The following is a 23,685-nucleotide window of genomic DNA, read 5'->3' on the forward strand; positions in this document are numbered from 1 at the left end:
TTAGCCCAACTTCTCTGATTTATGTGTCACTTCCAGTTCTCCTCTCCTTCCCCAAGGTAGATAGCACAAACTCCTGCAATGTAAGGCTTTTAGTCGGAGGTGGTACCCACTGCTTGCTTATGCCATTCTTCCTCCACCTTAGTCTTCACTATGATGTTCCGACAAGATCTATTGGCATCATTCAAGTAGGCATGGGAAAAACACCAACCTCACCACATTATCATTCCTACTCTTGGTTCAATTCTCAACCATTTCAACCCTTCAACACTTGACTTTCAACACTTGTATGTTATGCCACATTGTTTTGCATGCAAGGACACATGCATCGAAGCAGGATGCATCTTATACTTTTAGTTTCATTTCGTAGCCCTCACTCACTTTATACTTATAGAGTCACAGAGTCATAGAGATGTACAGCACGGAAACAGACTCTTCCACGCTTACTAAGTATCCTAACCTAATCTAGTCTCATTTGCCAGGACTTGGCCCATATCCCTGTAAACGCTTCTTATTCATAGACCAATCCAGATGCCTTTTAAATGTTGTAATTGTACCAGCCTCCATCAATTCCTTTGGCAGCTCATTCCATACACATACCACCCTCTGCATGAAAACGTTGCCCCTTCGGTCCCTTTTATGTCTTTCTCCTCTCCTAAACCTATGCCCTCGAGCTCTAGACTGCACCCCTCCCCCCACCAGGAAAAATACTTTTTCTGTTTATCCTATCCATGCCCCTCATGATTTGATAAACCTCAATAAGGTCACCCCTCAGCCTCCGATGCTCTGGGGAAAACAGCCCCAGCCTGTTCAGCCTCTCCGAATAGCTCAAATGCCCCAACCCTGGCAACATCCTTCTAAATCTTTTCTGAACCCTTTCAAGTTTCACAACATCCTTCCGATAGGAAGAAGACCAGAATTGCACGCAATATTCCAACAGTGGCCTAACCAATGTTCTTTACAGCTACAACATGACCTCCCAACTCCTGTATTCAATACTCTGACCAAAAAAGGAAAGCATACCAAATGCCTTCTTCACTATCCTATCCACTTGCGACTCCACTTTCAAGGAGCTATGAACCTGCACTCCTAGGTCTCTTTGTTCAGCAACACTCCCCAGGACCTTACTATTAAGTTCTGCTCTGATTTGGATTTCCACAATGCACCACCTCACATTTATCTAAATTAAACTCCATCTGCCGCTTCTCAGCTTATTGGCCCATCTGATCAAGGTCCCATTGTGATTGGAGGTAACCTTCTTCAATGTCCACTACACCTCCAATTTTGGTGTCATCTGCAAATGAACTAACTATAACTCCTAAGTTCACATCCAAATCATTTATATAAATGACGAAAAGCAGTGGACCCAGCACTGATCCTTGTGGCACACCACTGGTCACAGGTCTCGAGTCTGAAAGGCAACCCTCCACTACACCTTCTGTCTTCTACCTTTGAGCCAGTTCTGTATCAAAATGGCTAGTTATTCCTGTAATTCCATGAGATCTAACCTTGCTAACCAGTCTGCCATGGGGAACCTTGTCAAACGCCTTACTGAAGTCCATGTGGATCACATCCACCGCTCTGCCCTCATCAATTTCCTTTGTTATTTTTTCAAAAAACTCAATCAAATTCATGAGACATGATTTCCCACGCACAAAGTCATCTTGACTATCCTGAATCGGTCCTTGCCTTTCCAAATACATGTAAATCCTGTCCCTCAGGATTCCCTCCAACAACCTGCCCACCACCAATGTCAGGCCACCGGTCTATAGTTTCCTGGCCTGTCCGTACCACCTTCCTTAATAGTGGCACCACGTTAGCCAACCTCCAGTCTTCCAGCACCTCACCTGTGACTATAAATGATACAAATATCTCAGCAAGGGGCCCAGCAATCAGTTCCCTAGCTTCCCACAGAGTTCTAGGGTACACCTGATCAGGTCCTGGGAATTTATTCACCTTTATGCATTTTAAGACATTCTTCACCTCCTCCACAGAACATAGAACATAGAACGGTACAGCACAGTACAGCAGGCCCTTCGGCTCTCAATGTTGTGCCGGCCTTTTATTCTACTCTAAGATGAAACTAACGTACATTCCCTTCATTGTGCTGACTTACATGTGCCTATCCAAGAGTCGCTTAAATGTCCCTAATGTATCTCACTCTACCACCACTGCTGGCAGTGCATTCCACGTACCTATCACTCTCTCTGTCAAGTATCTACCTCTGACATCTCTCTTCAAACTTCCTCCAATCACCATAAAATTATGCTCCCTTATGATAGGCATATCTGCCTTTGAAAAAAAGTCTCTGACTATCCACTCCATCTATTCCTCTTAACATTTTGTACACCTCAATCAAGTCACCTCTCATCCATCTTCACTCCAATGAGAAAAGCTCCCTCAAACTTTCTACGTAAGACATGCCCTCCAGTCCAGGCAGCATCCTGGTAAGTTTGTTCTGCACCTTCTCTAAAGCTTCCACATTCTTCCTATAATGAGGTGACGAGAACTGAACACAATATTCTAAGTGTGGTCTAACCAGGACTCTATAGAGCTGCAGCATAATCACGCGGCTCTTAAACACAATCCCCCTGCTAATGAAAGCCAACACATCATACGTCATTTTAACAACCCTATCAACTTGGATGACAACTTTGAGTGATCTATGGACAGGGACCCCAAGATCCCTCTGTTCCTCCACACTGCCAAGAATCCTGTCTTTAACCCTGTATTCTGCATTCAAACTCCACCTTCCAAAGTGAATGACTTCACACTTTTCCAGGTTGAACTCCATCTGCCAATTATCAGCCCAGTTCTGCTTCCTGTTAATGTCTTGTTTTTCAGATTTCCTAGAGTATAGAAACAAGTCCAAAACCACCCTCTGTAAAGTAACCCACCCAGACCCATTCCCCTACCCCATATTTACCCCTGACTAATGCACCTAACACTCCGGGCAATTTAACATGGCCTGCACGTCTTTGAATTCTGGGAAGAAACCGGAGCACCCACGCAGACCTGGAGAGATTGTGCAAACTCGGCATAGACAGTCACCTGAGGCGGGAATTGAACCCAGATCCCTCGCGCTGTGAGGCAGCAGTGCTAACCAGTAAGCCACCATGCTGCCCGTGTTGCAACCTACAACAGCCCTCCACATATCCACAACTCCACCAACCTTTGTGTCATCGGCAAACTTACTAACCCACCCTTCCACTTCCTCATCCATGTTATTGATAAAAATCACAAAGTGCACAGGTCTTAGATCCGACCCTTGTGGAGCATCACTGGTCACCGAGCTCCAGGCTGAAGACTTTCCATCTACCACCACCCTCTGTTTTCTACGGACCAACCAATTCTGTATCCACACTGATAGGTTTCTCTATATCCTATGCCTCCTTACTTTCCGAATGACCCTACCATGGGGAACCTTATCAAACACCTTGCTAAAATCCATGTGCACTGCTCTACCTTCATCAACATGTTTTGTCACATCCTCCACTGTACTATGGTCATTTTTCAAGCTGTCACCAGCTATTTCCCCACATTAAATATCTTCCATGTCCTTCTCCACAGTAAACACTGATGCAAAATACTTGTTTAGTATCTCCTACAGCTCCACACAAAGGCTGCCTTGCTGATCTTTGAGGGGCCCTATTCTCTCCCTAGTTACCCTTTTGTCCTTAATATATTTGTAAAAACCCTTTGGATTCTCCTTAATTCTATTTGCCAAAGCTATCGCATGTCCCCTTTTTGCCCTCCTGATTTCCCTCTTAAGCATACTCCTACTGCCTTTATATTCTTCTGAGGATTCACTCAATCTATCCTGTCTATACCTGACATATGCTTCCTTCTTTTTCTTAACCAATTTCTATAGGCATCCAGCATTCCCTACATCTACCAGCCTTGCCTTTCACCCTAACAGGAATAAACTGTCTCTGGACTCTCATTATCTCATTTTTGAAGGCTTCCCATTTTCTAGCTGTCCCTTTACCTTTTGAACATTTGCCTCCAATTAAGTTTTGAAAGTTCTTGCCTAATCCTGTCAAAATTGGCCTTCCTCCAATTTAGAACTACAACTTTTAAATTTAGTCTATTCTGTTCCATCACTATTTTAAAACTGAAATAATTATGGTTGCTGGCCCCAAAGTGCTCTCCCACTGACACCTCAGTCACCTGCCCTGTCTTATTTCCAAAGAGTAGGTCAAGTTTTGCACCTTCTCTGGTAGGTACATTCACATACTAAATCAGAAAATGTTCTGGTAGACACTTAACAAATTCCCCTCCAATACTTGGAGGCTGTCAGTCTCATTGGTTTGCATTGTTCTTAATACAGAAGAGAAGGCTGGCAATTTGAAATAGTGGGAGCGTAGTGAACAGTCAAGGGGTGAACATGTAGCTGTATGGCACTGGGCTGTGGCAATGTCACAACCACAGCATGTTCTATCAGGTTAGATAGCAAACAAACTGCACATGCTTCAAGCAAATGATAATATCTGAAAGTCAAAGGGGACCAGACCTTAGTGAGGTCAAGCAGGATTACGGTCAGTAAGGAGGTACCACCACAACTGGTCAACTTGCTCATCAGATTACACTGTAAGAATTTGGCCATGGTCAGTCATGTGCTTGAGGTCTGTGCTCCTACAGTCTGGGGATTGGGCCAGAGTCAGTCCTATAAGTGATATGCAACCAATCTGGAGAAACTGGTAGGTCAGTCAAAATGCTGTGGAAGCATCAGGGGCTAGGCCATGCTCAGGCAGTTATTCATGCCAGTCCATCCAGGGAGTGAGCCATGGTCAGTATTGCTGGGCGAGGCATTAATGGTTGGGGGACAGTTCAGTGAAGGGGCACAATTCTGTTTGGAGGATGAGATCTTAGAGACCATAAGATGAGACAATCTATCCTCATGAGGCAAACCCTTCATATCTGGAATCAGCCAAGTGAACCTTGTCTGGACTGCCTCTAATGGCTGTAGATCTTTCCACTGATAAAAGGCCCAAAATGTTCCCAGTAATCCAGCTCAGGCTGATTAGTGCCTTATATAGTTTAGCAAAGCTTCCCGATGTTGATACTCTACCTTTTGAAATAAAATCCAACATTCCATATGCAGTCCCTATTACCAGCTGAACTTGGATGCAAGCTTTTTGTGATTCATGCACGAGGACTCACAAATCCTTCTGCCCTGTAGCTTTCTGCAGTCTTTCTCCATTTAAATAATCAGTTCCTCTATTCTTCCTGCCAAAGCACATAACCTCATGTTTTCCCATATGACAGCATGGTGGCTCAGTGGTTAGCACTGATGCCAAGGATCAAGGTTCAATTCTAGCCTTGGGTGACTGCTTGTGTGGAGTTTGTATGCTCTCCCTGCATCTGTGTGGGTTTCCTCTGGGTACTCCAGTTTCCTCTCACACTCTAAAAATGTACAGGTTAGGCCACGCTAAATTGCCCTGTAATATGCAGATTAGGTGGATTTGCTATGACAAATAAAGGTTTATAGGGATTAGGTGTGGGGTGGAAAGCTGTTTGGAGGGTTGGTGCAGACTTGATGAGCTGAATGGCCTCTTTCTGCACTGTAAGCATTCTATTGTATGCCATTCCATTTGCCAAGTTTTTGCCCACCCACTTAACCTGTCTATATACCTTTGCAGACACTTTGTGTCATCCACATCTTCTCACCTATCCCATTGTTGTGTTCCTGTCATCCACAGACTTGGCTATAATATATTCACTTCATTCATCCAACTCATTAATATATATTGTCAATCATTACGGCCCCAGCACTGATCCCTGCAGCCACCCCTATGCCATGTCTGGGTGATAAAAGCAAATTGCTGACAGTTGTAGACCAATAGAAAGTCTTCTAAGCAAGCTTTAGTTCAGATGGAAAGCAAGCCAGTTCCAAGCCTGTCAAAGTTGATCAAAGCAGAGCCTTTCAGTGTTTACAAGAAATCAAAATACGGAGAGATAGAAAAGTTATCAGGTTTTCACATATTCAACCAACAGAGGGAGAGGGAGGCATGGAGTTTTACTCTGAGAGGTTTTCTTTATTCAGAATCCCTGGGTTTATGGGAATCCAAAAACACAGGACCCCATAGTCTCTTCCAAAACCAGATATTTCAGGATAATAAATCCATCTTTTAACTCCCTCAAAGCTTTGCTTGGCTATTTTTCCAAACTGCTTGACTTTCTCATCGTTCACATTAAACAATTGACCTCATTCCTTGGTTCATCCAAGATGTCTCCAACGGTTCAAAATCTTTCAGTTCTTCACACAGTCAAAAAATATAAACATGCAGTCACAACACTGTTAACAAATCCCATTCATCCATCACCCTCTGCTTGTATTTTTAAATTCACTCGTAGGATATGGGTATCGCTTCTGAGCCAGAATGTTTTGCTCATGCCTAATTGCCCTGGAGAATGTGGTGAGCTGTAGTGTTGAATTGCTGCAATCTGTGGGGTGCAGGAACACCACAGTGCTGTTAGAAAATGAGTTCTAGGATTTTGTCCCAGTTACAGTGAGGGAACAGCGATATTATTCCAAATCAGAATGGTGTGGGGCTTGGAGGGGAATTTTCAGTTGCAATTCATCTGCTGCTGTTGACATTCTGGGTAGTAATGATCATGGGTTTGAAAGATGCTATTGGAGGAGTTTTAATGTGTTACTGCAGAGCATCTTTAGATGGTACATTTAAATACTACTATGTGCATGTGGTGAAAGGAGTGAATGTTTTGGGTGTGGTGTCACTGAAATAGGTTGCTTTGTCCTAGACGGTGTTGAGCTCCTTGAATGTTGCTGGAGCTGCATTCAGAGCAAACAGAGAGTACTCCATCACACTCTTGACTTGTGCCCTGTCAATGGTGGACAGGAGAAAGTTAATGTTACTCACACAGAAAGGAGAGGAGTTACTCAATGCAAAATGCCTAACCTCAGACCCGCTCTTGTTGATATAGCATTTATATGGCTGTGTCCATATCAGTTTCTTGTCAATGGTAACCACAAGGAAGTTGACAATCCTAATTTAGAGCATTAATGTATCTGGTAATTTGTATGAATTGTTGCATGACTAAAAGTGAAATCAAATTGAAGTGTAAAAATTCTTGAAAACTCCAACTCAAATACCTGCCCTGAACTGATGTACTTGGAGCACTAATAGAGGCAAATTGGGAGTGCAGAACTACTTGATAGTCTATTCATTTAAATATTTTAATTGTAAAGACTGTATCTTTTTTTATTTTTCTGTGTTTTTGATAGTGAAATGAAATGGGAAAAGGACTGATTGAAAATCAATGACCGTGGAAAGGATTGCTGTGATTTATAAGAGCAAGTTGCCTGACACATTGTTATGAGTGCTGTTTATACTGCTGTTTGCTCAAGTAGTGAGGCCAATCTAGTTGCAAATGAGTTGGAGTCAAGGAGTGTGTATGAAACAAAAACAGAAATTTCTGGGAAAACTCAATAGGTCTGGTGATCCTTTATATATGAATGGAAATTCAGCTGGCAACAAGTGGCTGATTGGTCTAGGTAATGGTGACCAGTTTTAATGACAAAGGCCTTCTTTCTATGAACAATGATGTGTGTGTGTGGACAGTTTGTGAGTGTAAATGCTTGTGCATAAGCCATTGGACCTCTAGAAAGGAACTAGCTGCTCTTTGGAGTAAAAACACCTTGAGCCAGAACAAAGCCAGATTATAGCCTCTCATCATTGTTGTAAACTGTGCCTCTTACTCAATAACTCAGAGACTTTATGAGTGTGAGCCAGTTGTTCTGTACCTCCTGTAATCAGGTCACAGTAACTGGAGAAGAAAAATTAAGAAGCAGCAGATCCTGACAAACAAAAAGAGCCATCTCAGTGAATCCCATGGATGGGGACCAGTGAACTGCCTTCCCAGTCTATCCCACATTCATAACACCCTTTCTTTTGTGTGTTTGTCTGTGTCAGTCTGTACATGTGTGTGACAGGGGATATTTTTATAGAAGCCAACTTTTTGATTGTCCTAGAAAATTTCCAATAAGCTCCACAATCTCCCACCAAGTCCGTAATAACGGCACACCCTCTGTCCATAAGACAATGTAACCCCTTGACTCAAACCCTCACACATACAGTTATTCACCTCCCAAATCTTCCCCCAATCTTTCTGACTTCCTACAGTCACTCCGACCCTAAAAGCCACTCTGTGCCCATCACACAATCTCTACCTCAAGCAGCGCAATCTAACCTTCTCCTATGCTGCAGCCTCTTCCGTAGCATTCCCTACTCAACAGGGAGCCAGGCTTGTCAAGCACACTCGCTTTCAGAGGAAGAACCTGTTTTTAAAAAATGTACTCTGTGGCGTAAGTGCATACTGGGACCTTTAACTTGATTTGCTCATACTATCATTTGACTACCGATATTATTTTTGGACTATGTTCATCTTTGTTCTTACAGATGGAATCTTATGTATGTGAGTCATTTGCATTAGTAATAATTTCAAGCAGTGCCTGTGTATGTAGCTCCACTGCTGTAATACTGATTGTTTCATTCATTCCATCAATCACTGAGTAACTAACACTTGTGTTGTAGTTTGACCTAATGTGGCAACAATGGTTAGTGCCCTTCTAATGGGCTGTTTATTGGCTGGTTGAGCGAACTAGTGAGTAAGCACAGCTGTTTCTGCTTGGAATAAACAGAGCACTTAAAATACTAAAACTGACAACTTTGAAACTAGTGTTAATGCAAGTAGATAATAGTTTTTACTTTTCTGACTGGTGCAAGTGTTAAACTTGCACATTTTAATTGGTGGGCACTATGCCGTGTTTATTTTTCTTTGTGAATAAAGTGAGCTCGGTCTGCTGATGGCGGGTCTCCACTGGCATTCTGACTCCCCTGTGCTACACAGAAACTCACTGCGCAAACATGCATGGCTGGCTCCTGTTTTATTTCACTAGCAGTCGTAATCAGATGGCAGACACTAGAGTAATTCTGTGCTTCACATGAATCTTGGGTACTTAAGTTAAATATTGCATTCAACATTTGGAGAGTGACACTTCTGCAAAAGGTTCTACACTTGCCATGTAAAAAAAATTCTTAATTTTGATCGGGAGTATATAAAAAAAATTTTTATAATGAAGAGGTACAAAACATAAAAGATCATACTGGGTTAATTATCCCATTACTGCAACATCTCTTCTAGTGCCAAAACAACCTCATTTAGTAGTTAATCACTTCTTAGAAACTTTTATGAAATATTATCACTTCTCCACCATCCAGCTTCAGCTGAATGCCTGTATAGGATGGAATACAACTCAAATGTAATGCCTTCCATAGCCAAATAGTTTACGTTATACTCAAACAGAAGCATAGAATCCCTACAGTGTGGAAGCAGGCCATTTGGCCCATCAAGTTCACACCATCCCTCCGAAGGGCATCCCAATCAGACCCCCACGCCCCCCCATCGTCCCCACCTTATCCTTGTATTTCCCATGGCTAACCCACCTTGCTGGCATATCTCTATGGGGCAATTTAGCATGGTCAATCCACCTAACCTGCACATCTTTGGACTGTGGGAGGAAACTGGAGCGCCCAGAGAAAACCCACGCAGACACGGGGAGAAAACTCCACACAGACAGTTGCCTGAGGCTGGGATCGAACCTGGTTCTGTGAGGCAGCAGTGCTAATTGAAGGTGCTTCAAGGAGTTGCTTTCAGAGCTGTCAACTTTGAGGAAGAAAACTAGGATACCATATAAAAAAAAATTTCAAATCTAAGAAGTACAACTTAGATCAGTGAAGCCTTTTATCCATCTTAGCTCATTCAACGTACAGACCTCAGAGTACATTTACAGTATCTAAGCAGTTCATAAATTATTCTGGGGATATTGTCTCCATTATTATACCTTGGGGTTTATTCTTAAGGTCAATCACAGTTTGTGTGAGAGACATGGGGTTGATCAATTTTTAGGTACCAAAGGAAATAGGAAAAGTCGTTATAGTCCTACTCACTCATCAGTCAGAGTTGGCTTGTGGTGATATGAACTTGAGGGTCACCACAAGGAGGGAGGTTGAGAAGGAGTGTCCTTCCTAATAGCCACAGCTAGGGCAGGAATTGAACCCAGACTGTTGGAATCAGTCTGCATCAAAAACCAGACAACAGAGCTGAGGGGAAGCAATAGCCTAGTAGTATCATTGTGAGCACATTAATCTAGAGACCCAGATAATATTTTGGGGACCTAGGTTCAAATCCTGCCATGGCAGATGGTGGAATTTGAATTAAACAAAAATCTGAAATTAATTATCTAATGATGACCATGAATCAATTGTTGAAAAAAACCCACCTGCTTCACTAATGTCCTTTAGAGCAGGAAATCATCCTTATTGGGCTGGCCTACATATGACTCCAGGTCCACAACAATGTGGTTGACTCTTAACTGCCCTCTGGGCAATTAAGTGTGGGTGATAAATGCTGACCCAGCCAGCAATGCCCTCTTCCTGTGAATGAATTTTTTTTAAAAAACTGACCACTGAGAATAGTGTTGGAAGGTGGAGTTGAGATATAAGATTCACAGTAATTTTATTGAATATTGGAGTGGGCTGGAAGGGCCAAATGGCGTACACCAATCTTTATTGTTTATGTTCTTGCTTCCAACACCAAAATATGCTTTATTAATTTGAGCCTATTACACTCTGTTTTAATTGAAAGTAATACTTTACTACTGCATAAAGATGACACTGCAGTGGTTCCTTCAATGAACATGGATTAATTGCGAGAGCATAATCTTTTCAAATGGCAGTACAGAACTTTCTGAGTGTTTTCAGAGCAGATGGTGTTGAAATGCGCTAAACACAAAACCTCTCTCAAAACCATGATAATTCAGTTTTAATTTGCAGTTAGATTTTCTTAAAATAGAGAACGGAAAGGTGCCTCAGAAAAGGTATTCCCTGCACTACACATGTGGAAATAGTTAACGTTTGTGTAGTGTTTGACTCCTGTAATGTATGCTTTATGTGTTCACACCTTCACTCCTCCATGTTTCAGTTGCTGCCAATCATAGGACCTGAGGTTTGAGTTGAAGAATGAAACTGGTGTGTACTTTTAAAAAAAAGCACCTTCTGTTTGGAGGCAGCACCCCTTCCCTCTGTGTAAGAAGGGCAATGGGCCTCAAAGCTACACATACACTCAGGTCCAGCAGATCACCCAGATATCATCATAAAATCACGACAGTGCAAAATGAGGCCATTCAGCCCATCAAGTCTGCACCAACCCTTTGACCAGTACTCCACCCAAAAACTCACAGCTAATCCATCTAGCCTGCATATTCCTATAGACAATTTAGTATGGCTCATCTACCTAAACTGTACATCTTTGGATTGTGGGAGGAACCCCATCACATACAAACTCCATACAATCACCCAAGGCTAGAATCAAACCTGGGTCCCTGGGCATTGCAAGGCAGCAGTGCTGACCACTGAGCCACCAGTCTCTGCAAGTCCTAGCTTCAAACTCCCTCAAGGCAGAAGGCACTCCAAAGGAATGTGCCATCATTAAATTTGGGAGAGTGGTCCCTTTCAATTGCAAAAGCAAAAAGAGATTAAGACAATGCAGGAGTGAAAGTATCAAGCACAAATGATCAAACAACAGTCACGGATCCCAATGAAACTGAGTATGTGTTAGTAAGGGGGCCAACAGAAAATGGAGCATTCAGCATTGTTGCTGCTTTTTGTGTGCTGAGCTTACAAAGTATCAAGTAAAGACGTTAATCCAAACATAATTTTAAGATCCATGCATTCTGGCTAGTTCTGTATACACTGCGTAAACTACTGAACAGAGCACTCCCGTTCCTTGATAGGGGTAATGGCTTTCACCCAGATTTTCTGTACCCCTCCCCCATATACTGGATATGTTCGTGTATCACCAACTGAAAGCAGTAAAATGTAGCCCAGGCAGAAATACTACTTTTACAAATTTAGACTTTTACGAACGGATTCATGGTGTTTTTTTTTTTATTGACCTATTAAGTTTGATTAAAAGACCAAAAAAGGGGTTGTGTAAATCCGAGACAATAGTGCGTGGTTTGGGTTACGGGGATTTGGGAAGGCAGAGTTGCTGCAGGGAGTCAGAGATTTACCAACGAATGTGCTGGGCTGCCACTGGAGCAGCCCTGCACAACCAGAGCTATGTTCACAGTTTTATCAGCAGATCAGATAAGATCTGTCTCCACCTCTAAAGCGCTGGAGTGTTGGGGAAACTACTCTCAATGAATGTGTTTTAAGTGGGGCTAATGTGCTTCTGCTTTTCCTATTGTAAAGTTTCCTTGGAAGTCGTCGGGGGATGGGGAGGGCGGGGGAGTATGTCTCTTAGATTACAGGGAGTTGTGTTAAATAACAGCTTAACTAATGGGGGGGGGGATCACTCTTCCCCCTCGTCCTCCAGTACCCCCCCCCCCCCCCCCTTCCCCTCATTTATAGCAGTCTCCTCTTTCACACGCTCTCAGGTTACTGGTGCTTTGAGTCTTAAAAAACTAAAGTTTTTATGTCCTTGTCCCAGCCTCCTGCTTTTTAAGAGCCACCCAGCTCCAGTGATTGGATTGAGTAGGCTGTCTTGTGCCGAGTGGTTGAAGACGTGTTTCAACAGATGGTTGGGGTTAGAGCGTGTCATCACATCTGAGTGGGGGTTAGAGAGGAAAGCTGTACAGTAGGAACTGTGTGGTCCTGTGAGAGTGCACTGCGTGTGGAAAGCAAAAGAAGATCTCTTTAGAAAGGCCAAAAAAAGGAATACGATCTCTCAGGTACACTGTTTTGTTTTTAGCCAGCAGGTTTTGCGAATGTTTAGATTGTAACTACCATAAGCCTGTTTCTCCTTTTAAGCCTATTGTATGACCAGAAGATTGTATGTTCTTTGATTGCTCAGTATTAAAGGTAACTTGGTTTTTTTTTTGCTCTTTTTTAAGGTTTGCAATAGTGAGATGTGTGATTCTAAGAAAATGCTCAGTCTCATTGACTGCTGGGGTTGTTTAAGCTGCTGTGGGAAAGTCAGAACTCAGGAGGTTAGGAGCCTCAGTCTTCAATCAGCCCATACTTGTTTCCACTGATACCACTTTGGAGAATCACAAAGGCAGCAATATGCATTCCTGATTAAACTGCAGGAAGCAGAGCCGGTTGGACTCACTGACACTGCAGTTTTCTGAGCGTTTACACATCGGTACTAGTAAATTACCAGACATTTTTTAAAGGTTTCTTTGTAGTGTTATTTGGGAATAATTGAATTGTCAGCCAGCTTTGAAAAATGCCACATTAAATATTTTAATGGAAGTGGTTACTGATTACAGTTTACAAACGTTAATGTGATCTTTCCAGCTGTAAGAATATAATAATTATTGCAGCATACGGTATGTTTCTAATTACAATTACACGAGATACAGCAAATAAGTTGGGTGCAAGGACTTTTTAAAATGTTTAATCCGTTGAGTACTAAAGGGTAATTCTGCCTAAACTCCAACTCCTGCAAGAGTTTTGTCAAATAGGGTTTGATACTGGTGAGAATTGCATTTGTATTCTGAATTTTTTGATTGGAAATGTCATGTGACAGCAAATGAATAAATGGAGAACTAGATGGAGACATTAATTTTGAATAGAACTTTTGCTTTCAGAATATGGGTCTAAGTGCAGTTTATTTAGTTGTAAATAACACTTGTGTGTATCTGTTCTAATGCATCAAATGTACGTGTATTTTTGTGGACAGGTACTGGTCTCTCTGTCATAGCGAGGTTTTAGAAGTCAATTAATGAAGGAGAGCTTGATTTTATGAGCTGTACACACCTGTGGATTTATTGTATGGCACTATAATAGCCGCAGCCTGTGAATGCACACTTGTTCATGATCCTAAGTAACAGTACTAATATACAGGGCTTCAGAAAGAGATTGAAACATATGTAAATCTTCAGCATTAAATGATGTGAAAGAAAGTGTCGGCAATAATACAAAAACAACAAAAAAAGAGGGGGAAAGAAAGTCTAATCAATGAAAAATTGAGACATTTCCAAAACTCAAGCCTCATATCTGTTTTATCTCTGGGCTCTTAGGCACCGATTGCCAATTACTGTCAAGCAAGTTGTCAGAAATCACCAGCCAAATGGAAGACTTACTATAAAACTAGCTTTTCCAGCATCCTAACATAGTATGAGCCAGCAATTTTACATTTGAGTTGCATTTGGCTCCCCAAAATCCACACTTCAGGAATCTGGCGCCACTCAAGCAGGTATTATATAATATAAACACTCCTTGAGCTTTCACCTCAATGAAACATGCTCTACAACTGCGTTAATGTACTATCAGTCAGCAGCAGAAGAAACAATGTTGTCTGCAGACATATTTAATATATGGATTACAATACATCATAGAAAACAAATAATACTTAAGTCTATATGCTCAAAAGTTGTGGAATAACGCATCTGATTTCATACTTTTCCTTATTTAATTCATTCTATTACTTCACCACCCATAATTGATCTGTCATCCAGTTACAAATGATGTCCCCAACCATTAGCTGTATTTGGATACATAAAATCAACAAATGTTTCGTGCTGTTTTCAGAGCAACAGAGACAAAACATTTCACACATGCATTTTACTAAAATGACAGTGGTTTTGTGTTTGTTGGCTACAACCTGACACAGGAGAGTTTGTATGATGATATTATTGCATTTAACTTTTAGTTCTGGAGTTATGTTATTCTTTGTTACTATTACTTGTCAAGCATAACAACTATTTTTCACACATCTGCTTAAACTTCCTGGGAATGTGCCTCTATTGCATCTTTTGCTGTATCACTCTCTAACTTAGAAATTAGTCTGGATCAAATCTTGTGTCCAGTCTGACACAAGAAGCTAATGGATGGATAAAGGTTCGTTCACTGGTTTCGTAAACTGTGACATTGTGCAAAGATATCAATCCTAGGTGGTCCATGTCACCATTAGCAATCTTTGGGTACTTCCTATGAGGGGAATTGGAGTGGGTTACAGTTGGCAGAGTGGGGGTGTGTTTGGTGGGGCAGGTATGGGTGATTGGAATAGGCATAATTCCTGTGGGTGAAAGTGAGGACTGCAAATATTGGAGATTAGAGTCAAGAGTGGGGTGCTGGAAGAGCACAGCAGATCAGGCAGCATCCAAGGAACAGGAGAGTCGACGTTTCGGGCAAAAGTCCTTCATCAAGAATTCGCTTGCTCCTCAGATGCTGCCTGACCTGCTGTGCTTTTCCAGCACCACACTCTTGACTATAATTCCTGGGGGTTGCCTAACATCCCTGTTCCTCTTGGCTCCAAACTGGATCTGTTCACAAATCAGGGCAGGAAGGAAGTGGTGGTTGGTATCAAGTTGTGTGTGTGTATGTGTGTGTGTGTGTGTGTGTGTCTGTGTGTGTGTGTGTGTGAATAATCTCCTCCTTGAACCAAGTTAAGTACATACCTTTTTGATACCATCTTTTAAGCACCATATGTTAGGCCAGAGGTAGTCTTGACCATCACTAACTTTGACCTCGGTTTCATATTTAACTAATTATATAGAAATTTTGATATAACCTATTTTACTAATCAACCAGTTCAGAGATGTTATTGTATGCCTTTGAAGCAGGTGGGCCATGAACCCAGACCTCTTGGTACAGAGGTAGGGACATTACCACTGCGCCACAAGAGGGCTGACCAATTATATTTATTTACTTATCTCTCATCTATTGCATGTGCCCATCTGTTAAATGCAGTTAACAGGTTCAACTGCTCTGTGTTGCTAAAAGAGTTTTGAATAATCAGGTTTTCAAGAACATGATCCAGGTTTTTGGGGTTTTTTTTGAGAACTTGATTCAATGTAGCAAACCTTCATCAACTCTCTCAGTCTTCTTCTCTCTATGGAGAACAGCCTGAATGACTTCAATCTGTCTTCATAACTGAGGTTTCTACTTCCTGGAGCCATGCCTGTAAATCACTTCTGCACTCTCCAATGCATTTCCATCTTCTCTGTTGTGTGGTGCCCCCACTTACACACAATCCTCCAGCTGAGGTCTAACGAGTGTTTTCTACAATTCAACATCACCTGCTTGCTCTTGTACTGTATGCTCACAGTAGTAAAACCAAGGATACTACTCAAAATGTTAACTCTGTTTTCTTCCCATAGATGCTGCCAGACCTGCTGAATTTCCTCAGCAATTTCTGTTTTCCTGTCAGACGTCCAGCAACTGTGTTTCGTTGTTTAATATTCGTGTATGGTTTGTTCACTGTTCTCGACCAATACTACCACCTTCAATGACTTGTGTATATACACAGACACATCCCTCTTCAGAATTGTACACCTATTTTCTATTTTATATTGTCTCTTAATGTTATTCCTCCCAAAATGTATCATCTCACACTTCTCTTCATTGAACATCATGTGCCATTTATCCACTCACTCCAACTTGTCAACATCCTTTTGGAATTCCACACTGTCTTCCTAACAGTTTACAATTCTTCTAAGTTTTGTGTCAAATGAAAACTTTGAAATCATTCAGCCAAATGTGGATTGTTTTGTGTTTAAGAAGAAAGGTCCAAGTGATAACCTTTGCTAGTGTCTTAAAAAAATGTTTTAGAAACCAGCATATCAAATCAGAAATATTTTGTCAACATTAGCGTGACGTTTAATGTATATATGTATCACTGAGTTAGATGGCATATTTCATTTTTGTACATTAGCTGTTTTACATTGTGCATGTATACAGTCTACTTCTAAATTAAAATCACTCTATTTGAATAATCTATTGATTTTCAATTCAAATTGTATGAAAGTTCCTGCCTTAAGAATTTGGTGCTTCGCACAGACCTCCAGATTGGTTAATTCACATTTAAATTCTTACCCTTAATTGATTCTGACAGGGTGAATTTGCTGCTTAATTGGAACTTATCACATTTCCAAAATAGAGACATCACAGGTAAGGCCAGAGTTTAATGCCCTGAGAAGGTGTTGGCTGGTATTTCTTGATTGCAGTGTGTGTTGTGAAAATGCTCTTTTTACAATATGGTGAGATAGGGAACTCCAGACACAGCAGCAGACACAGAATTGTGATACGTTTCAAAGTCAGGATGATGTGTAACTTGGAGGGGAGCAGTTTATGGTGTTCCCAGGCATCTGCTGCCTTTTTCCAATTTAGGTGATGGAATCACAGGTTTTGGAGGTGCTACCAAAATTCAACCCAAAACAATCAGTTCATAGGAAGCAACCTTCTTGAGCTATCCAATCTCAACCTGTTGAGAAAAGAAAGGGAATTTGTAGAAGAATGTGAGACTGTAAATGAGTCATTTGTACAACTTGTAACATCAATGTGTAGGTCCACAAATGGCAGGAAATGGTTTTCCCCAGGATTACTAACAACAGATTGCTGTTTTCTGACCAGAAAGCCAATGACAACTTGCATTTATAAAAAATTCAAGGTGAACCATATCAGCAGAGGGGAAAAGACATATTGAATCAAAGAAGGAGAAATCAAATAAGGTGAGCAAAAGTTTGTTCATTGGTAATATAGAAGGAAAGAGAATTTGGGAGCCAAAGTAATTTCGGGAGGGAATTCCAGACTCTGGACTATGATTCTGAAGTCATTATCATCAATATGTAGTTTACAGTCAGACAACTCAGGAGGAAGCAAAGTTAGCTGAATGAAAATTTAATGGAGTCAGTCGAGAATTGCAAGAGGCTGCATGTGTAGGCAGGGCAAAGACCATAAATAGGTGGACATGCTGGATTGAAAGTTTTAAATTTGAGACATTGAATAAGCACAGATAGCAGTAAACACAGATCCCCAAGGTCAGTGGCGCTGGTTGATCCGGAGTCTCTGAGAAAGTGAGGACTGCAGGTCCTGGAGATCAGAGTCGAGCAGCTTATGCTCAAAACGTTGATTTTCCTCTCCTCAGGTGCTGCCTGACCTGCTGTGCTTTTCCAGCAACACACTCTTCGACTCTGATCTGAAGTCTACGCATGTTAAGGTGGAGCTTATTTTTTATTGAGCTGAAATCTGTTGAAGATGGTTGATAAGAAGCTGTTTAGCAACTGTTAGATTGGTCTAACACATAAATGAGAGACCTATGATTGAATGGGCTACAATAAAAATGAAGAAGGGCAAGTTTACAGGGGTGGAGTGCGACAGACTTTGTTAAGGGGAAGTAAGATGTGAGTTCAGATATGCACAATACTGAGGTTTTATAAATGCCAGATCAATGTGAGACAGTCACATGGAAGGGGATGGAATCAGTGACAAGGGGGCAATTCTTGCAATGGATGGTGGTGGTAGTGGTGAGGGGGAATACATGAAGACATAGTATACATGAGGTCCCAATAACTTGGATGAAGACCTCGAGAGGCTTGCAGTACTTGAGTCAGGTACCAGGTTGCTGTGGTTAGGTTGGAGAGAGGACCAGTGTGCATGAGTCAGAAGCTGGAGGCCCACCTAGCAGGAGTACTGGGATCTTTAATGTAGGTGCTTTTGTCATAGAGGCCAAATATGTCAGCTTTTAGCATACCAATTTTAGCTGAAGAATTTTTCAATGAGAGTGAGTACTGAATGAGCAATCTGGCAACTCAGAACTGGACATCCATATAGCACCACTGGCCAACAGTAATTGCAGAACTGTACTGCAGCACGATCTGCAAACATGTAGCTCAGCATATCCCCCACTCTACCATTTAACATCAGCCAGAGGATCATTCTAGTTCAATGTGGAGTGCAGGAGAGCATGCCAAGGGCAATGACACAGCTAAACAGGAGATGTTGACCGAGTGAAGCTACAGCACAGGATTCCTTGTAGCAAACACCAGAAGCAGCAAGTGATAGACAGAACTAAGCAACTCCAAAACCAACAGATCACATCTAAGCTATGCAGTCCTGTCACATCCAAATTTAAATGGCAATTAAACAACTCACGAGAGGAGGAGGTTCCACAATTATCCATATTTCAGTGATAGGAGAGCCATCAGTGAAAAACTTAAGGATGAAGTGTTTGCAGCAATCATGAGCCAGAAGTGCTGAGGCAATGACCCAGAATCCTGAGCCTCACTGCAGGTAGTCTTCAGTCAATTTGTTTCACTCCCGTGATATCAAGGGTACTATGGATGCCAAAAAGGCACAAAGGCTGTGGACCCTGACAGCATTCCAGGAATAGTACTGAAGATATGTGCTCCAGAATATTCTGCACCCCTTGAAGCTCTGTTCTGGTACATTTACAACATTGACATCTACCCAACAATGCAGACTGTTGCCCTGGTATGGATTGTACACACAAAGCAGAACAAATCCTGTGGCCAATTAGCAACAATCTACCGGTACTCTCAATCATCAGTAAAGCGAGTGAAGGTGTCATCAACAGTGCTATCAAGCAGCACCTGCTCAGCAATCACCTGCTCGGTGAGTTTGGGTTCTGCCAGGGCCACTCAGCTCCTGACCTTATTACAGTCTTGGTTCGAACATGGACAAAAGAGCTGGATCCCAGAGGTGAGGTGAGTGTGATTGCCATTGATATCAAGGTAGCATTACTGAATATGGCATCAACAAGCCCTAGGAAAACTGGAGTCAATGGGCATCAGGGAGAAAATTCTTTCTGGTTGGAATCATACCAGACACAGAGGAAGATAGCTGTAATTATTGACAGTTAGTCATCTCAGCTCCAGAATACCTCCACAGTAGTATATTTTTTAGATTAGATTACATTACAGTGTGTAAACAGGCCCTTCGGCCCAACAAGTCCACACCGACCCGCCGAAGCGCAACCCACCCATACCCCTACATTTACCCCTTACCTAACACTACGGGCAATTTAGCATGGCCAATTCACCTGACCTGCACATCTTTGGACTGTGGGAGGAAACCGGAGCACCCGGAGGAAACCCACGCAGAAACGGGGAGAACGTGCAAACTCCACACAGACAGTCGCCTAAGGTGGGAATTGAACCCGGGTCTCTGGCGCTGTGAGGCAGCAGTGCTAACCACTGTGCCACCGTGCCGACCACATAGTATCTTATGAAGCATCGTCTTCAGCTGCTTCATCAATGTATTTCTCTCCATTATATGGTCAGAAGTGGGGATGTTCGCTGATGATTACACAATGTGACTCCTCAGATACAGAAGCACTTTAGAAATGAAAGGTATGTTGGAGACAGTAGTTTTCAAGAAAAGAATGGTCAAGGATGGAGGAGGAGAGTGATAATGGTGATTTTGAAATAGATAAGGTCGTAACCTAGGGGACAGGAAATTGATTAGGAGAAAGTGAGGACTGCAGATGCTGGAGACAGGAAATTGATACCATTTTAAGAATGTGGAACGGCAGGGAAGTTGAGTGGACAACTGTTCATCGGGAATTGGACAAGACAAAATGGCATGGTCCTTCATCATGCTGGCCTCAGCATGAAGGCTACCTTAAGAAAAAATCAATTTAATTTAGCAGGCTCCCAATATCATCTGAAAGCTTTTACATTATCTGCAATGTGAAGGGTTTTACAATTTCCCTTTTGAAAATACTGCAGCTGACTGTCTGCATGGAAGGAACTGCTGACATTCTGTATTTCAAAAACACCAATCTCAGAACATTCAGGCCAGATGTGACTAAGCAAAGCTTTCCCTGACCACCAATAAGGAAAATACAGATTTGAACTGGAAGTTCGTTAGCTAGAGTTTGTGTCCATCTGGCACAGGACTCTTCAGTTATTAGAGGATTTGCAACAGATGACAATTTTCCTTTCATGCACTTGAATAATACGAAGTTTGTCACCAACCCTCCATAAGTTTAATGGACAAGGTGAACTTGGAGAGATTCTGGAAATACCATTCTCAGTAATAGCACAGGAAATCCACTGAAGGATTCATTTTGTTGGAAAATAGTAGGAGGAGTAGCAGAGAGAACAAATGATGAATCTTAATCTTAATGATAACAGAAGTCCATAGGCTTCTCTCACTTGTAAGTTAAAGAACTTGGGAAAGGGTATATAAGGAATCCTGTTTAAAGCTGTTAGACTGCAACCAACCTGTATTTATTAGCAACATTTTTTCAGGTGGGCAAACATTTATGGAATGAAAATGGTGTTATGGTTTGTTTGAGCAAGATGAAGAGTTAAAGAAACCGGCTGTGGATTTGGGAATACTATAATTCTCCTGATGTTTTAGTCATCTATCATTTTCACGATAGTATTTTAAATCTGGAACCTGCAGAAATAACAAAAAGGCAGGAGGACTGGTACTTTCTCTTGAGGCAGGAAGTGCTTTCATTGACAGGAAGGGTCATAACTGGGGTGGGGGTGGGGCAGATTTAAGGTGATTGGAAAGAAGAAGGAGGGAGATCTAATTTAACCTCAGTTTATGATCTGCTTCAGCTTCTGTTCAGCCTGACAGGTTGTAAAGTTGGATTTATAACACTGTTGTTTTAGCCTGGCCTCAGGGAGGTCAGTATCTATTAACCAATACATGGATAGTCCAGTCAACAGACGCATTGACCAGAATCTTTTGCTCTCTCCCTGTGGCAAGTTTCATGCTGTGGTGGGGGTGGGTTGGGGGGAAGGCATTTAATCAGGTGTTGGTGGCACTTTGCCATATTTCTGCTTTTACCCTGATTAAATCTTGGAGGGGGGGGGGGGGAAGGCCCATGGATTAACAGCCCCAAACTGTGCGTTGAAGTCCTTAAGTGGCCAATTAATATTCACTTAACAGCCTCATCTCATCACCACTAGTATTAACTCAGCAGCAAGTGTAACAATTGTGACACCCCAGTGAGTGGCATAACAATGTGTCCCATGACAAGAGACATTGAAAGAGAGACCCAGCATCAGAAAGGGCTCCCACTGAGAGTCACTAATGCTGCCAATTCTCCTTCCAAACCCTCTTCCCCAATACCTCCCTGCTGCCATCACCCTATTTATGGCCTGGGATCAAGTTGGGGTCACTGAGGAGACACCATCCTCCGCAGTCATGCTGCCATTCAATAGTATTAGTAGTGTCCGATTGGCTGGCAACACACATTGGGCAGGACTTGTCCTTTCAGTTCCTTGATCCCTGAGGATAGCTTGCTGCTGACCTGTTAAATACCTGAGTGGCGCACAGAGGACATCTCAAAAATAGAGGATCTGGGACCCTGCTTAATCACCAGCTAGTGGCCAAGACCCACATCACCTCCATGATTCTGGCAATAGACACAATTGTTTGTAGACATACTGATGGTGTACATACATGGGCATTAGCAGATGGACATCTGTTGGACATCCTGCTTAATTTTTCTTTCCACAGAAGTTAAATATTTCACCTTACAACTTTGTCACTGAGATTAGGGTGCCAGATCTGAGTCTCCCCGGTCCAAATTAAAAGAGAACTATCCGACCTTACATTCCTTTCATGAGACACGACATGGTGCAGCAAGTGATGACACTCTCCTTTTGCCCCCAAAGCTCTTAGTACAGACATGACTGCATCAAAACATACAGCAAGCTGAGGCAAGAGCACTAGGAGACAGGAGTAGAATTGTTTCAAAATGACATTATCATCTTTCACAATAATGCAACTGAAGATTTACCCTAACATTCATTAAAATCAAACTAAAGTAAAAATACTTGCATTTTTAAAGTGCTTTTCACAACCCCACATTGTACCAAAGCACTGTCTAGCCAATGAGGTGTTTTTAAAGACAATAGACAATAGGTGCAGGAGTAGGCCATTCTGCCCTTCGAGCCTGCACCACCATTCAATATGATCAAGGCTGATGATCAAGCATTATCATAATCAAAGAAATTATATTCAAATTAAACTAGGGGCTAACTTTATTATTTGTGATAATAAAGTATATTCCTTTGTAACTATGTAGTGCTGCAGAACCACAGATAATATTGAAATTATTTATTTTTATATCACTATTTTAAGGAAAACAAAGCCCAGGAAAGACTGAATCTCGAATTTCCGATGCATACAGGCTGCACACAATTCAGTGCTTCCAGGAAAAAGAACAGTGTTTCTAACTGGTACACACCAAGCCCTAATGTTTACTTTATGATGAGTGCAATACTGGGACACTGCCACTCAAGTCTGAGAAGAAAATGACAGATCCAATAAGAGCTGCTCATTCACCCATTTATTTTACTTATAGATTTACACATTCAACAGTTTACTATTTGGTTTGACATTTTGCCGAGGACAAGAGTGGGAGAGGTGTTTGTCATTTTTACCAATCATCAGCACCATAATATTGTTAATGCCTCTTTGCACACCCAAGTATCATCTCTTTATGGCATTCTTGCATTCAGAAGCAGTACAGAGGATGCGGGTGGGGAGAGGGTTTTGGAGTGGCAGGGTTGGTAAAACATTGGTGGATCAGACAGAACTCCACAATACTAATGTGATGTGCCTCCTATTTACCTATCTCCCAGTCACTACTTAATACCCTATCATGCCAGTAGTTAATGCAGATTTAGCGTTCCTTGTTTTTTTTTTCAGTTTCAACTGCAGACCAGACTCGTTTGCCAGACGCACAAACACTTGGCTCATTGATGACAGTAAATCTCTGGAGGCATAATAGAATCCCAAATGTAACACCAACCAACAGTATTCAATGAATTAGAACAATTTAAAAAAATTGTGATATATGGTAGGACCCTAGCTACTACATGAAGTCCCATAGACACAGAAAAATCTTGTTTAAATTTGTTTTATACAGGGACAGTTACCATCCACTACC

The 23,685-nt window shown here is 41.8% G+C and overlaps 1 protein-coding gene across 3 annotated transcripts in view; it reads left to right on the forward strand.

Annotated features, from left to right (window-relative positions):
* Positions 1-23,685, forward strand: part of sulf1 (sulfatase 1) — a 388,338-nt gene that overhangs the window by 60,600 nt on the left and 304,053 nt on the right. Inside the window, exon 1 of one of the 3 annotated variants that reach the window (XM_087985956.1) lies at positions 12,562-12,754. The exons of the other annotated variants lie outside the window; for them this stretch is intronic. The gene's annotated coding sequence lies outside the window, so the exon portion shown is untranslated. Of the gene's footprint in view, positions 1-12,561; positions 12,755-23,685 lie in introns of those variants that run through there. 3 annotated transcript variants of the gene reach the window in all.

The sequence above is a fragment of the Chiloscyllium plagiosum genome, unplaced genomic scaffold (genome assembly GCF_037043375.1).
Source record: "Chiloscyllium plagiosum isolate Xiang-an unplaced genomic scaffold, Cpla_swu_hap1 HiC_scaffold_4, whole genome shotgun sequence".
Lineage (NCBI taxonomy): Eukaryota > Metazoa > Chordata > Chondrichthyes > Orectolobiformes > Hemiscylliidae > Chiloscyllium > Chiloscyllium plagiosum.